Source organism: Phoca vitulina, unplaced genomic scaffold, assembly GCF_004348235.1.
Source record: "Phoca vitulina isolate PV1807 unplaced genomic scaffold, GSC_HSeal_1.0 scaffold7, whole genome shotgun sequence".
Lineage (NCBI taxonomy): Eukaryota > Metazoa > Chordata > Mammalia > Carnivora > Phocidae > Phoca > Phoca vitulina.
The window spans coordinates 61,828,784-61,840,197 of record NW_022589710.1 but is presented as its reverse complement, the minus strand read 5'-3'; the positions used below and the strand labels follow the sequence as shown (position 1 = coordinate 61,840,197).

The 11,414-nt window shown below is 47.2% G+C and overlaps 1 long non-coding RNA gene across 1 annotated transcript; it reads left to right on the top strand.

The window, feature by feature from the left end:
- The first annotated feature begins 5,345 nt into the window (after nucleotides 1-5,345).
- Nucleotides 5,346-11,183, top strand: LOC116632717. The gene is made up of 3 exons (XR_004299490.1): nucleotides 5,346-5,443; nucleotides 6,379-6,530; nucleotides 11,149-11,183. It is a non-coding gene; the product is annotated as an uncharacterized LOC116632717 (long non-coding RNA).
- Nucleotides 11,184-11,414: the final 231 nt, after the last annotated feature.

Below are 11,414 nucleotides of genomic sequence, written 5' to 3'. Positions count from 1 at the left end.
ATAGTCATTGGGGGGAAAAAGATACAAGTAGATCCATTCTTCACACCATACATAAGAATAAACTAAGAATCAGAGATTTATGTGGAAAAAAAAAAAGAAAGAAACTATAGGAGTACAAGAAGAAAGCATCGGTCAATTCCTCTACAATGTAGGTGTAGGAAAAGGTTTTCTGCCCATGACTCACAGTCCAGATGAAATTAAAGAAAAGATTGGCTTATTTGACTACATAAGAAGTATTTTTTTTAAACACCCAGTCAAAAATTCATAAGCAAAATCAACAGAAATGAAAACTGGAGAGAATATATTTGCAAAGTCCGTCACTGACGAAGAGCAGCTATCCCTCACTTGCGGCTGCTGGAATATATGAAAACATGTTCATCCTCATTTCTAATTTTTAAGAAATGCAAAATAAAACTCCGTGGAGGTGCCATTCCCTGTCTGCCAGACTGGCAAAGCCGCGAGAGCTTCCCAGCACACCCCGCTGATGGTGGGGAGACCACGGGGCACGCAGCGCTGGTGGGCACGCTAACGCCCACTGTGGAGCAGGAGATTGGCAATACGTAACTTACTCTCGTCCTACAACTGATGCAATCAATCCCCACACTCCAGGTGGCTTCACACACAGAAATAAATTCTTTCACAGTTTTGGAGGCCAAAGTGGGAGCATAAGGGGTCAGCGGGGTTTTTCCTGCAGGAGGCTTGGGGACAGAACCCATTCTTAACAACTGAGCCACCCAAGCGCCCCGATCCCGGATGATCTTAAGATCCTTGCCTTAATTCCATCTGCAAAGATGCTCTTGTGAAATAAGGTCACAATTCATAGGTCCCTGGAGTTAGGATGTGGACATAGCTTTTCAGGGACCACGATTCAACCCAACACATATAACAAAAACACAGATATATTGACTTTTGATCCAGAAATTCTAGGAATTTAACCTAAAGACAAACCTCCCACAATTTTTAAAGAATAATCTGCACAAGGTTATTAAGTGGAGCATTATTTGTAATCACAAAATACTGGAAATTACTTAAATGGCCAAACATAGGCAATTGGTTGAATAAACAATGGAGTACTATGAAGTTGTAAAAAGTAGTAGTAATAAGGACGACGTCTACAGTTGAGTTTGTAAGGAAGAAAAAGAAATAAGAAAGCAGGGCTGCCTGGGTGGCTCAGTTGGTTAAGCATCTGCCTTCAGCTCAGGTCATGATCTCAGGATCCTGGAATCAAGCCCCGCGCGAGGCTCTGTGCTCAGCGTGGAGTCTGCTTGAGATTCTCTCTCTCCCTCTCCCTCTGCCCCTATCCCTGCTTGTGCTCTCTCTCTAAATAAAATAAATAAAATCTTCAAAAAATTATAACTGGAGGTATAAACTTATGGTTTCTAGTACATTCCTAGTGTCTAGGTATACCTGGGACCATTTGAAATCTAAACAAATGCAAACATGCATACATACACATTTATAATACGATCAGTAATGGATTAACGTGCACTAAATAAAATTGAGTTCATGAATCTATACTAAGAATGTTGATAAATATGAAAGGAATATGGATTTAGACCATCATCCTAAAAACTGATTCAGGCAAGAGTGTTCAATGGATATACATCTCAGCGGGGTGGGCGGGTCGGGGGTGGGATGAGGAGTTTGATGAACAGGATATTTAAATTTTTTCCAAGTATTTCTTCACAAAGAACTTATTGCAGGAGACATGGAAGGTGTATCTTGGAGAAATGGACATCCCCTTAACCAAGTTATTAAATGAACATCACCAATTAGGGACAAACAGACATCAGGTGCCTCTGGATGTGATATCCTGAGAAGGACCCAACATTTTTTTTTTTTCTATTCCTGCCACCAAAAATGTATAATCAGAGGCTAATCAAGGGGATACACAAGACCAACCCAAACTGAGAACCTATAAAATAGCCAAGCCAAGCCCTTCAAAATGTCAATATAATGACAGGCACAGCTGAAGAACCATCCCAGATCCAAGGAGACCAAGGTGAGGTGGCGCGAAATGCAACAGACAGCTCGGACAGGCTCCTAAACTGCAAATAAAAATAGCACAAAGAATATTCGTGGGGCAATTGGCAACATTAGAGTATGATTGTAGCTTCAGGTATTGTAACAATATTAAATTGTTTGGATTTGATCATTTATTACCATTTATATAAGAGAATATTCTTATTCTCCAGGACACCTAATCATTTCAAATGATTCAGAATAAGACAAGGGGTGGGGGGCACATGCAGACACAGACACACAGAGAGAATTGTCAAACATGTGGAAAAGGTTTAAAAATTAGTGATTCTGGGGCGCCTGGGTGGCTTAGTCGTTAAGCGTCTGCGTTCGGCTCAGATCATGATCCCAGGGTCCTGGGATCGAGCCCCGCATCGGGCTCCCTGCTCGGCGGGAAGCCTGCTTCCCCCTCTCCCGCTCCCCCTGCTTATGTTCCCGCTCTCGCTGTCTCTCTCTGTCAAATAAATAAATAAAATCTTTAAAAAATTAGTGATTCTGGGTAAAGAGTTATAGAAGTTCTTTGTAGCTATTCTTGGCGATTTTACTTGAAGTTTGAAATCGCTTAAAAATAAATGTTTTAAGTTAAAACCGGGAATAAATAAGTAATGACCAGCAGCATAAAAGGAAAAGAGGGTAAGGATATAACCCAGACAGAGTACAGTCAAGAACAGGTATGTGCACGCCCACGTGGTGTGGGTGTGCGTGTGTGCATGTGTGTGTGCAGTAGGGGTGGAGAGGGGCCAGATGCGTGGTGAGCACCCTAGAAGTGTCCTGCTTTCAGGCAGTCGAGCTCCCGACTGACCTAAAGGCTCTTTCCTCCCCCAGCGCAGCGTCCAGCGCTGCGCCCCTGTGTCCTGGGCACTGAAGGCTGGACCAGAAGCCACGTGGTTGGATGGGGACCCTCCGGCCGCCCTGGGACGGCTGCCCATGAGGTCGTGAAGCTGCCTCTCTGCTAGGTGAGCTCCCTCGAGATCTTTTGGTAACCAGGCAACCATTCCTTCCCATCACCGCTCCCACCCAGACCCTTGCATGAAGCCCTTGGAATCCTGGGCAGGCTGTCTGTCCATCCCCCTGCCTCCGGCGGGGCCGTGAGTCCTGCTGACATCAGCCCCCCTTCGCCATGCCAGGCACTGGGCTGAGTGCTTGTCACAGACATCCTGTTACTCTCAGGTCTAAGCAGCGTGGGCGCCCAGCGTCTGCCTTCCTTCCTGGCACAGGAGAGAGGCGCCCGGGCACAGGAGGGGGGCGCTGGTCTCCTAGGCACCAGGTGGAGGCGGAGGTTGGGAAGGCTTTTCTTTTCCACGTCGTGCCACCCACCTACCCAAGCTCTGCCCTTGATCTGATGCACACAGAGCAAACTCACGGTGGTTTCTCACATGTCCTCCTCCGTAAAGTCCAAATTTGGGGGCCACGTTACCTCTGACATTCCTTCTGGCCCCAGTGTCACATGACGACGACCATTCCTTAGCGCGTCCGGCCAGGCCTCAAGCTCTTTGCCTGCCCTACCCCAGGCATGCAGTGCTCACAGTTCGGCCGTGGGAGCCCATTTTATAGATGGGAAAACCTAAGCAGAGTGCGGTTGGGGAGCTAGTCCAGGGGGCACAGCTGGGAAGAAGCCCAAGTGACAGCGGTAGAGACTAAGTGTGACCTGCTGGGGGCAGCGCAGGACTCATGTCCTTACCGGAGGCACAGAGCGTCTGAGCCACACTTCCTGGGGGCCAGGGCTTGCTGTCGTCCAGCTCCTTGCTGGTTCTGGGGGCTGATGAGATATTCATAGGCCAGAGGCTCCGTTCTGGCCATTCCATGAAGTGGGGAAAGCAAGCACGGACAGGCTGAGCTGCATTCCCCAGTGAATACAGTGGGGGGCCCCGGGGTGGCTGACGGAGACCCTCATGCTCTTTCCAATACATTCTGCTGCCTTCCCTTGGAAGGATCCATTCTGAAATCCTCGCAGGCGTTGTAAGAGCCTCGCAGAAAGTCAAGTGCAACACAATGACTTCTATGGAGCTCTGAAGCCCTCCGTGAACACCATGCCCCACAGCATTGGGCCCGCTGGTTCCTCTCAGACATCTGGCAAAGCTGAACCCCCACCCAAGTCTGCAGGAAGGAGCCCCTCCTCCATCGGCTGCAGGACAATGCAGATGGGAAGGCCAAGGCTGAAGCCCACCTGCACCCCTCACCTTGACCTCATCGGGGAGCACTTCTCAACCAAGCAGGTACTGCTCCAAAGGAACATTCCAGAAACATGTTGGGGCACTTTGGTTTTCACAAAGATTTGAGACATGCGATTGGCATAAACCATGAGGGTCAGAGATGCCAGATATACTGCAAGGCATAGGACCGTCCCTCGCAATGAAGTGACCCAGGTCCCACAGGACAGATGTTCCACAGCGAGTCCGTACGGGTGAAGAACCTGTCCAAAAATCATCTGAGCCCAGAGACTCACAGTCCCACAGATGTTTGATTTCATATGAAAACACCAATTTCCCGCAAGGTTTTCATTCCCACTGAATTTTCTGTGAAGACAACTACTATGTAAATCAGAGGAAGATTTGTATTTTGTGTTGGGGAACTTTACCAAGTATGATTCACATTGCAGAAAACCTTAGGACTGAGATCGGTGGGGTAGGTCTTCATCGTCTCTGCCCCAACCCCCAACGGGGTACCCAGCCTTAGACTGGGGATCCAGGGGCCCTCTGTGGGATCCACCATCACCTTCCTTCACACGAGGTACTCAGCCCCTGGAACAAGTCCATCCCACGAGGCTCTGGATCCTTCCAGAGCAACACCTGGGGTTGAGAGGCGGAAGCTCTCACAATGCACCCAGTCATATTCCAGGTTGGAGAAGCAGCTGGGGACTATGGGAAGCCTGTGTCTCTGTCTTTGCTTTTGCAGAAACACATCCTCCAAGCGGGATATTAATCATTAACAGTCCCCTGGGGAGCATCCTTTGGAACAGCAAATATTTGCTGCAAACCCTAACCTTCCCTGTCTTTTTTCTGAGTGAAGGACCTTCCCAGGCACCAGGGGGCCACTCACTGGGAAGAGCCAGCCGATTAAAGGAGACCTTCAAAGAGTCCAACTAGCGAGCTATGGGGGAGAGATGTTCTTGTTGGCTCTGGGTGGGTTCCAAGGTGGGGGAGGGGGGGCCTGGGCAGTGCCGAGTCCTCACCCCCAGGCTGGATAGGACAGGAGTGGCTTAGAGGCGTGTTCTAGACACAGGGACCTTCCTTTGCAGGATGGTGGCCAGAGGAAGAGGCTTTCAAGGCTTGAGACTTCATACCCATAACACTCGCCATGCAAACCACACTCAGGTCCCTGGCTTTCTTCCCAGGGACCCTCCTGCCCAGGGGGCTAGCCTGCCCCTTCCAGGACTGGGGGTGGGACTGCTACTCCAGGCCCAGTCAGGGCTGAGGAATGGCAGGTGAGCAGCTGATTTCTTCCCTCTCAGATTCTATTTAGGTTGATGCATCCTTGGCACGCTTGAGGGCACCCCAGTGCCCGGAGAGGGGAGGGACCCCTGCAGACATTCTGTTCTGTTCAGCAGATGAACCCAGGCTTTCGGGGTTACATGGGACTGTCCAGGAGGCAGCATGCAGGGACACCCATGTATCCCCGGACAGCCACTCCAGGCCGGAGGAGGAGCTTGCTCCAAGGCAAGACTTAGCCATCGGAAGGGGTGACATCTGCCGGGAGTGACAGGATCATTTCCTGATGACTGTCACCAAGAGGAGTGACTCGGAATTCAGGAGCATCCTGCCACGGGATGATGTCTTCATTTACAAAGTAGTACTAAACACTGTCACATACCGAAGGCGCGAGCCCCACGTAGGTTTGGTACACCGCAGCAGGTCCCTGCCCAGAGCTTACAACATAGGAGTGACCCGCTGAACACAGGCTTGCCATTTAGAATCGGACAGGCGTCCCCAAACACACATATTTAGGAAGCACGGCAAAAGTATTTCACCGAGTAAGGGGGTGATCCTGAGGCTGTAGGAGGAGTGGGGCCCTGAGTCCTAGAGGCATGGGTTAGCATCAGCAAGGAGCCACGTGCCGAGTCCCAGGGCTGGGTGCTGTTTTATGTCAGGCAGGGACTTGGACACGGCCCCCTGCATCAGGGAGGAGAGGCCTGGGGACTTCTCTCGGGCACATTGTGCTCCAGGTGGCCTGGCTCAGAATGAGGGTCTCTGCCGATGGGAACTGCAGCCTCCCGCCTCCCTAGGGCACTTGGGGGGACAGTCCCAGAAGAGAGTGAGGGTGCTGCCAACTGACTGCTAGGAATTGAGTCTGTGACCTTTTTAGTGTTGAGAGTCTATGGCTTTTATCTACATTTCGCCATTCTATGTACTTGTCCTGCAGAAACATGGAAGCTTTCTTCCCAAAGTTCCAGCTAGATCAGAAGTATGAGATGTGTGAACTGTTTAAGCAGATGGGAATCAGAAGGGTCTTCTCACCCCAGGGCTGACCTCTGTGAGCTCTCAGTTACTTCAAGAAACCTGAAAGTACCCAAGGTAAGTCAAGATCCTTCACAGGGCCCAATCCCTAAGTATCAAATGTGACCAAAACCAACACTTTTGCAAACCATTTAACATCAATAAAATACCATGCTGTCATAGAAAAGTTGTAGTAGAAAATCAGATTTAAAATTCCCCAAAATTTGAAACAGCACTCAAGTTGAATGTTTTAATAATTTTGAGCTACTTTATTAAAACATTTCACTCATTTAATTCCTCTTATGTGGACTTCTCCCTCTTCTCTCCCAATGCTCAAGATTTACCCCCAAAATGGAACTGGGTCACAGATTCATTAAAATTGCATGAAATGACACCACTTTTAAGATGAAAGAATCCCCCAGAGGTCACCTGGCCCAATTTCCCTCCCCTTGTGGAAGTCCCCTCTGGAATATCCCTACAAAACAGGCCCCTCGTTCTTTCTTTCAGTGCTTCCAATGACAGAGAACTCACCAATTCCTTGAAAAGCAGCTCAATCCACAAATGGCTAAAATTGTTTTTGTTATATACCCACCCCTCCCTGTAATTCCTCCCTAACTAATGCAGACTCCTTGGCCTTAGTTCTGCCTCTGAAGCTACTAAGAGCAAGGTTAGTCATCTTCCGCATGGAATCCCTCAGCAAATCCATTTTCTCAAGCCAAAGCCCTACTGGTTTGGAGGGGAAGCAGTCATCCGCTGTCCAGAGCAGTCCTGTGCATCCGGGGGAGCGGGTGAGCGCGCCCAACCTCTGGGTACGAATGCTAGCAAGAGCGCCCCATCATTACTACAACCAAGAAGACGTTCCGACATTTCCAAATGGCAGCGACGTCTGAGCTATGAAGTCTGATTCCTGTTTTCCCCATACAGTTGCATTTTTCAAAGCTGAGAGAGATTTAAAAAGGCGCCCACTGAAGCAGGACCCAGCGGGGTAACCATGGCCTGCCCTCCGGCTTTACCAGCTCGGGAAAGTCAGGCAAGTAAACATGACCATCCTGCACACCAGGACCTGAAAGAATTTCTGCTGTAAACACGTCTAAAAATGAAGAAATGTGCTGTTTTACAGTTTAAATTGCAAACCATTAAATATTCTCCCCCCGCCCCCCACCATTTACTCTGGAAAATAAATTTTCACTCCACGAAATGAGAGAATTTCCAGGTGTTGGGACACAGATGTTCCTTCCCATGATCTCTCCTTATAAAAATTATGTCGGTACATCATTTGCATCACATGAGGGTTCTGGACAAGAGGGCCTCCCAAACATGATGAGCAGCCCGAGTCCAGGCACCCAGGGTCCAGGGAGACTTCAGGGACCCGAGGCACAGCCTCAGAGCAGTATGAGTGACTGGGGAAGCTTCTACAGAAGAGGAACCAGGCCCCTGCCCCCACTGTGCCTGCCAAAAGGGTCAAAGTATTCAGGGGTCCCAGGCAGTGTGGAAACCTTCTGCGGGGGGGCGGGGGGAGCATCAGCTCGCTCGAGAATCAGTAGCACAAAGCCCATGCTCACTAAGTATTTGATTTGCTGCGTGTGCGTGTGCACTGGCTAGGCTGTCCCCTGGGTCCACACCCACAGTGTGGTCTGGGGTCCCCGGTACTGTCTCGGGCTCCTAAGGCAGCGCCTGGTACAGCCTCAGACCCTTCCTCTCCGCACAGATGAGCCTGTTTCTTTAAATCCCAGGATCGTGAATGGCCCCATGGGTTGGACCCTAGCAAAAAATGTCAAGGGGCCCAATTAATTCCCTCCTCACCACTGCCCCATAAATGGTCTTCCACGTTATTTCCTTTTCTAGGTTTTACGCAGAGCAGTAATGGAGGATGATAAAAACAAAAAACAAAAAAACCGGAGGCAGTGGTGGGAACCCTGCAGGAAATCATTGCTTATTCCATGCCTCCCATCAGCCAAGTGGACCAGACATTTCACTTCATGATGTATAAAGAAACCTCTAGAACGTTTCTATTTCTGGGCAGCGTGGTGACTCCAGCTCTCCTCTGATTTACGACATGCTTAAGTACTTAGTGCTCCAGCCGAGGCTGAGTCTGGTGGCCTGGGGTGGCCGGAGAAGAGTGTCCCCCTTGTCCTCTGCTGGTCTGAGCCATTCTCAGACAAATCCGACTATTAAATTCACACTATTTTAAGGAGAGGTCTGTACCATCTGTCTGGTACTTTTAAGCCTGTTTCTCAGAGCCTTTGTTATTAACTTAAGCCTAGCTTGGTAGAATATCTTTACCTTTCTCTGTTACTCACGGATTTGGACTTTAAAAAAACGGGAGATCAGAACCCTATTTCAAGAGGAAGCCTTTGGGAGGAAGACACATTCTTCATGAGTCATGTGCTTCGCTCTCTTAACTTTCCTCTGGAGCAAAGGAAGTGTTTTATTTTAATCTGTTACAGAACCATTTCTTGCTGACTAAAATTAGAAGAAAACAGCTGGAGGCAGTCCTGACCGCGGCCCCAGCCTTGGGGCAGCCCTGGCTTCTCCGTGGTACAGCAGATCCTTTGACAGGCATTAACTGAGCCGCAGATCGAGTTCAATACCTTCATTTCACGCACGAGAAAGAACTGGGGGACACAGACCGGCTCATGGGTCATGAGGACATTCACAGGCCCCAGGCACTTTTGCCTTCAAGGCAAAAATCTCATCTCAGAGAAAGGAGAACGTTTGCCCAAGGTCACCCCACGTGGTGGGGCCTGACCCCGGCCCCCTGGCCCATTTCACTCTTTCTCCCTTCTACCCAGAACATCGATCTAAATATACAGGCACCATGCATGTCCTTCTGTTACCCACTTCACTTAAAAAGAACATAAGCATGGGCTTTGTCCCAGGGTTAAAAGGGAAATAGCAAATACCTCTGAAATTTTCTTAGTCATTTTCTGTTATAGAGACAAGATAATATTTCAGGAGCAAATTCAGAGAACCATGGATAGAGCTAGCTAATTGGGAGTGTCAAATATGTTGCCTAAATGCCTAATTGGATTTCTGTTTGCTATCCAATGTTTAAATATACCTAAAGCGAATTTATTAGTCATCTTGATTATGAATATAAATCAGAGTAACGTGAATCGTACTTAAGGTAATACTATTAAGTAGCAGTCTAAAGACTGACTTTTCGCCATTCTAAAATCTGCATGTTACTTCATTCCTGAACTCCTTCCATGAGCACTGGCTGACAATGCTAGGACCTAGGACGAGGCAAACATCAAGTACTAAGTCCCATCGACATTCTTAACTGACTTGTTAGTATTCCATCAGTCAAGTGTGTTTGTGGAAAAAGAGTAGAAAGGGAAATAAAAGAGAGTTCTAATCATCCACCTTTAAGAGATGAAATCTAGAAAAGTCTATGAGAACATAATATCCTCTGAAACAAATATGGCCAAACCAGCTATAAAAAACTTCATTGTATTGAAGGACTCCTAGACTGTGCAGATCCAACTTGACCGTCCCCTCCCCATGTGCATGCAGAACAAGGACAGCACATAAAATTATATCTAACACATTGCCCTTGGAGGCAGAAAATGGCCATATTCCCTGCTTTAAGAAACTTTTTTTTATGTTATACGAAAACAATGAATCGTGGATCACTACACCAAAAACTAATGATGTATTGTATGGTGATTAACATAACAAAATAAAATTAAAAAACAAAACAAACACCTGCTTTGGAAACAGTGATATGAAAAAAAAGAAAAAAGTAATCCCCCCACATATGACTGAAGAAGTCCCTAAAACCCCAGGTTTCAGCTTTTCTAAGTATATCTATGTGTGGTGAAAAAAGGCAGACTAATGAAAAATGTAATAGATCTTACCAAAAAAATTCAAGGTTTCAACTCAGGGGGCAAAGTCTGAACATTGCAACAAGTCTTCACTATATTTAAGTGTCAGGTTTAAAAACTTCTCACATAGACACAAACACATACACTCACCCACACTCACACACTATCACACACGCTGCAAAAACTGACAACAGATCACTGAGTTGGTCCAATTCATTTTATCTTCACTGCAAAACTCCTACTCAAGCTGAAGAGTCTGGTCGACTTCAGTTTGAGTACCTCACACATGCCCACAGACTGCAGGGCTCATGGAGTCATCCTTCCAGAATAAGACTTCTCAACGCAGCAAGTCAAATAATGGAAATGAGTTTGAACGTGTACGAAGTTATATCAGCAAGACTCCATATGCTCTTCTTGCTTATTAGTAAAATCCTTTTTGGCCCGATCTCCGTTTCTGCCAGGAAAACGGAGTTCTACAGGGTCTGTTATTTCACTTGTAATGTGAACTGGAGACATTCTAGAACCTGTCCTTAAAAATGCAAGTCTCCATAATTAACAAGAAGATAAAGGAGCCAGCCATCCCTATTTCACTGCGGCGGCAGATACCACACAACTATTTTAAAGGATCTATCTGGTGAGTTGTTACACGGAGAACTTTTACTGAGAGTATCAATCTTGCTTCTGGTGTAAATTGAGATATATGCAGATATTCATAACTGTCACCAATTTGTTTTTTACTGTTTTTATATATCTGTCCTTGGAAGTATAATCTTAGCAAACAGGTCAACAGTTTTAGAAATCATGCTCTGTGGGGGAAAAAAAAAAGAAAACTCCCGAAAGTAATGTTGATTAATCGTCTTAATTGACAGGAACAAGACCTGTTCCAATTGAGTAGGAACAAGACCGCGGCTGACTTGCACGTACTCCTGAACTCTACGCGCCCTGGTGACAAAGCACTTTACTCTTCCCTGCGCACACGATGGAAAATAAAGCCCCTAACTCTGCTATTATTATTATTAGTTATTATTGAACAAATAAACTGAAATTCTCCATTTTATTTAAAGCAACAGAGTCAATGCTGAGTACGAAGCAAAGTGCTGGATGTCCCATTATGCACCGCACACATTCTCTCCTA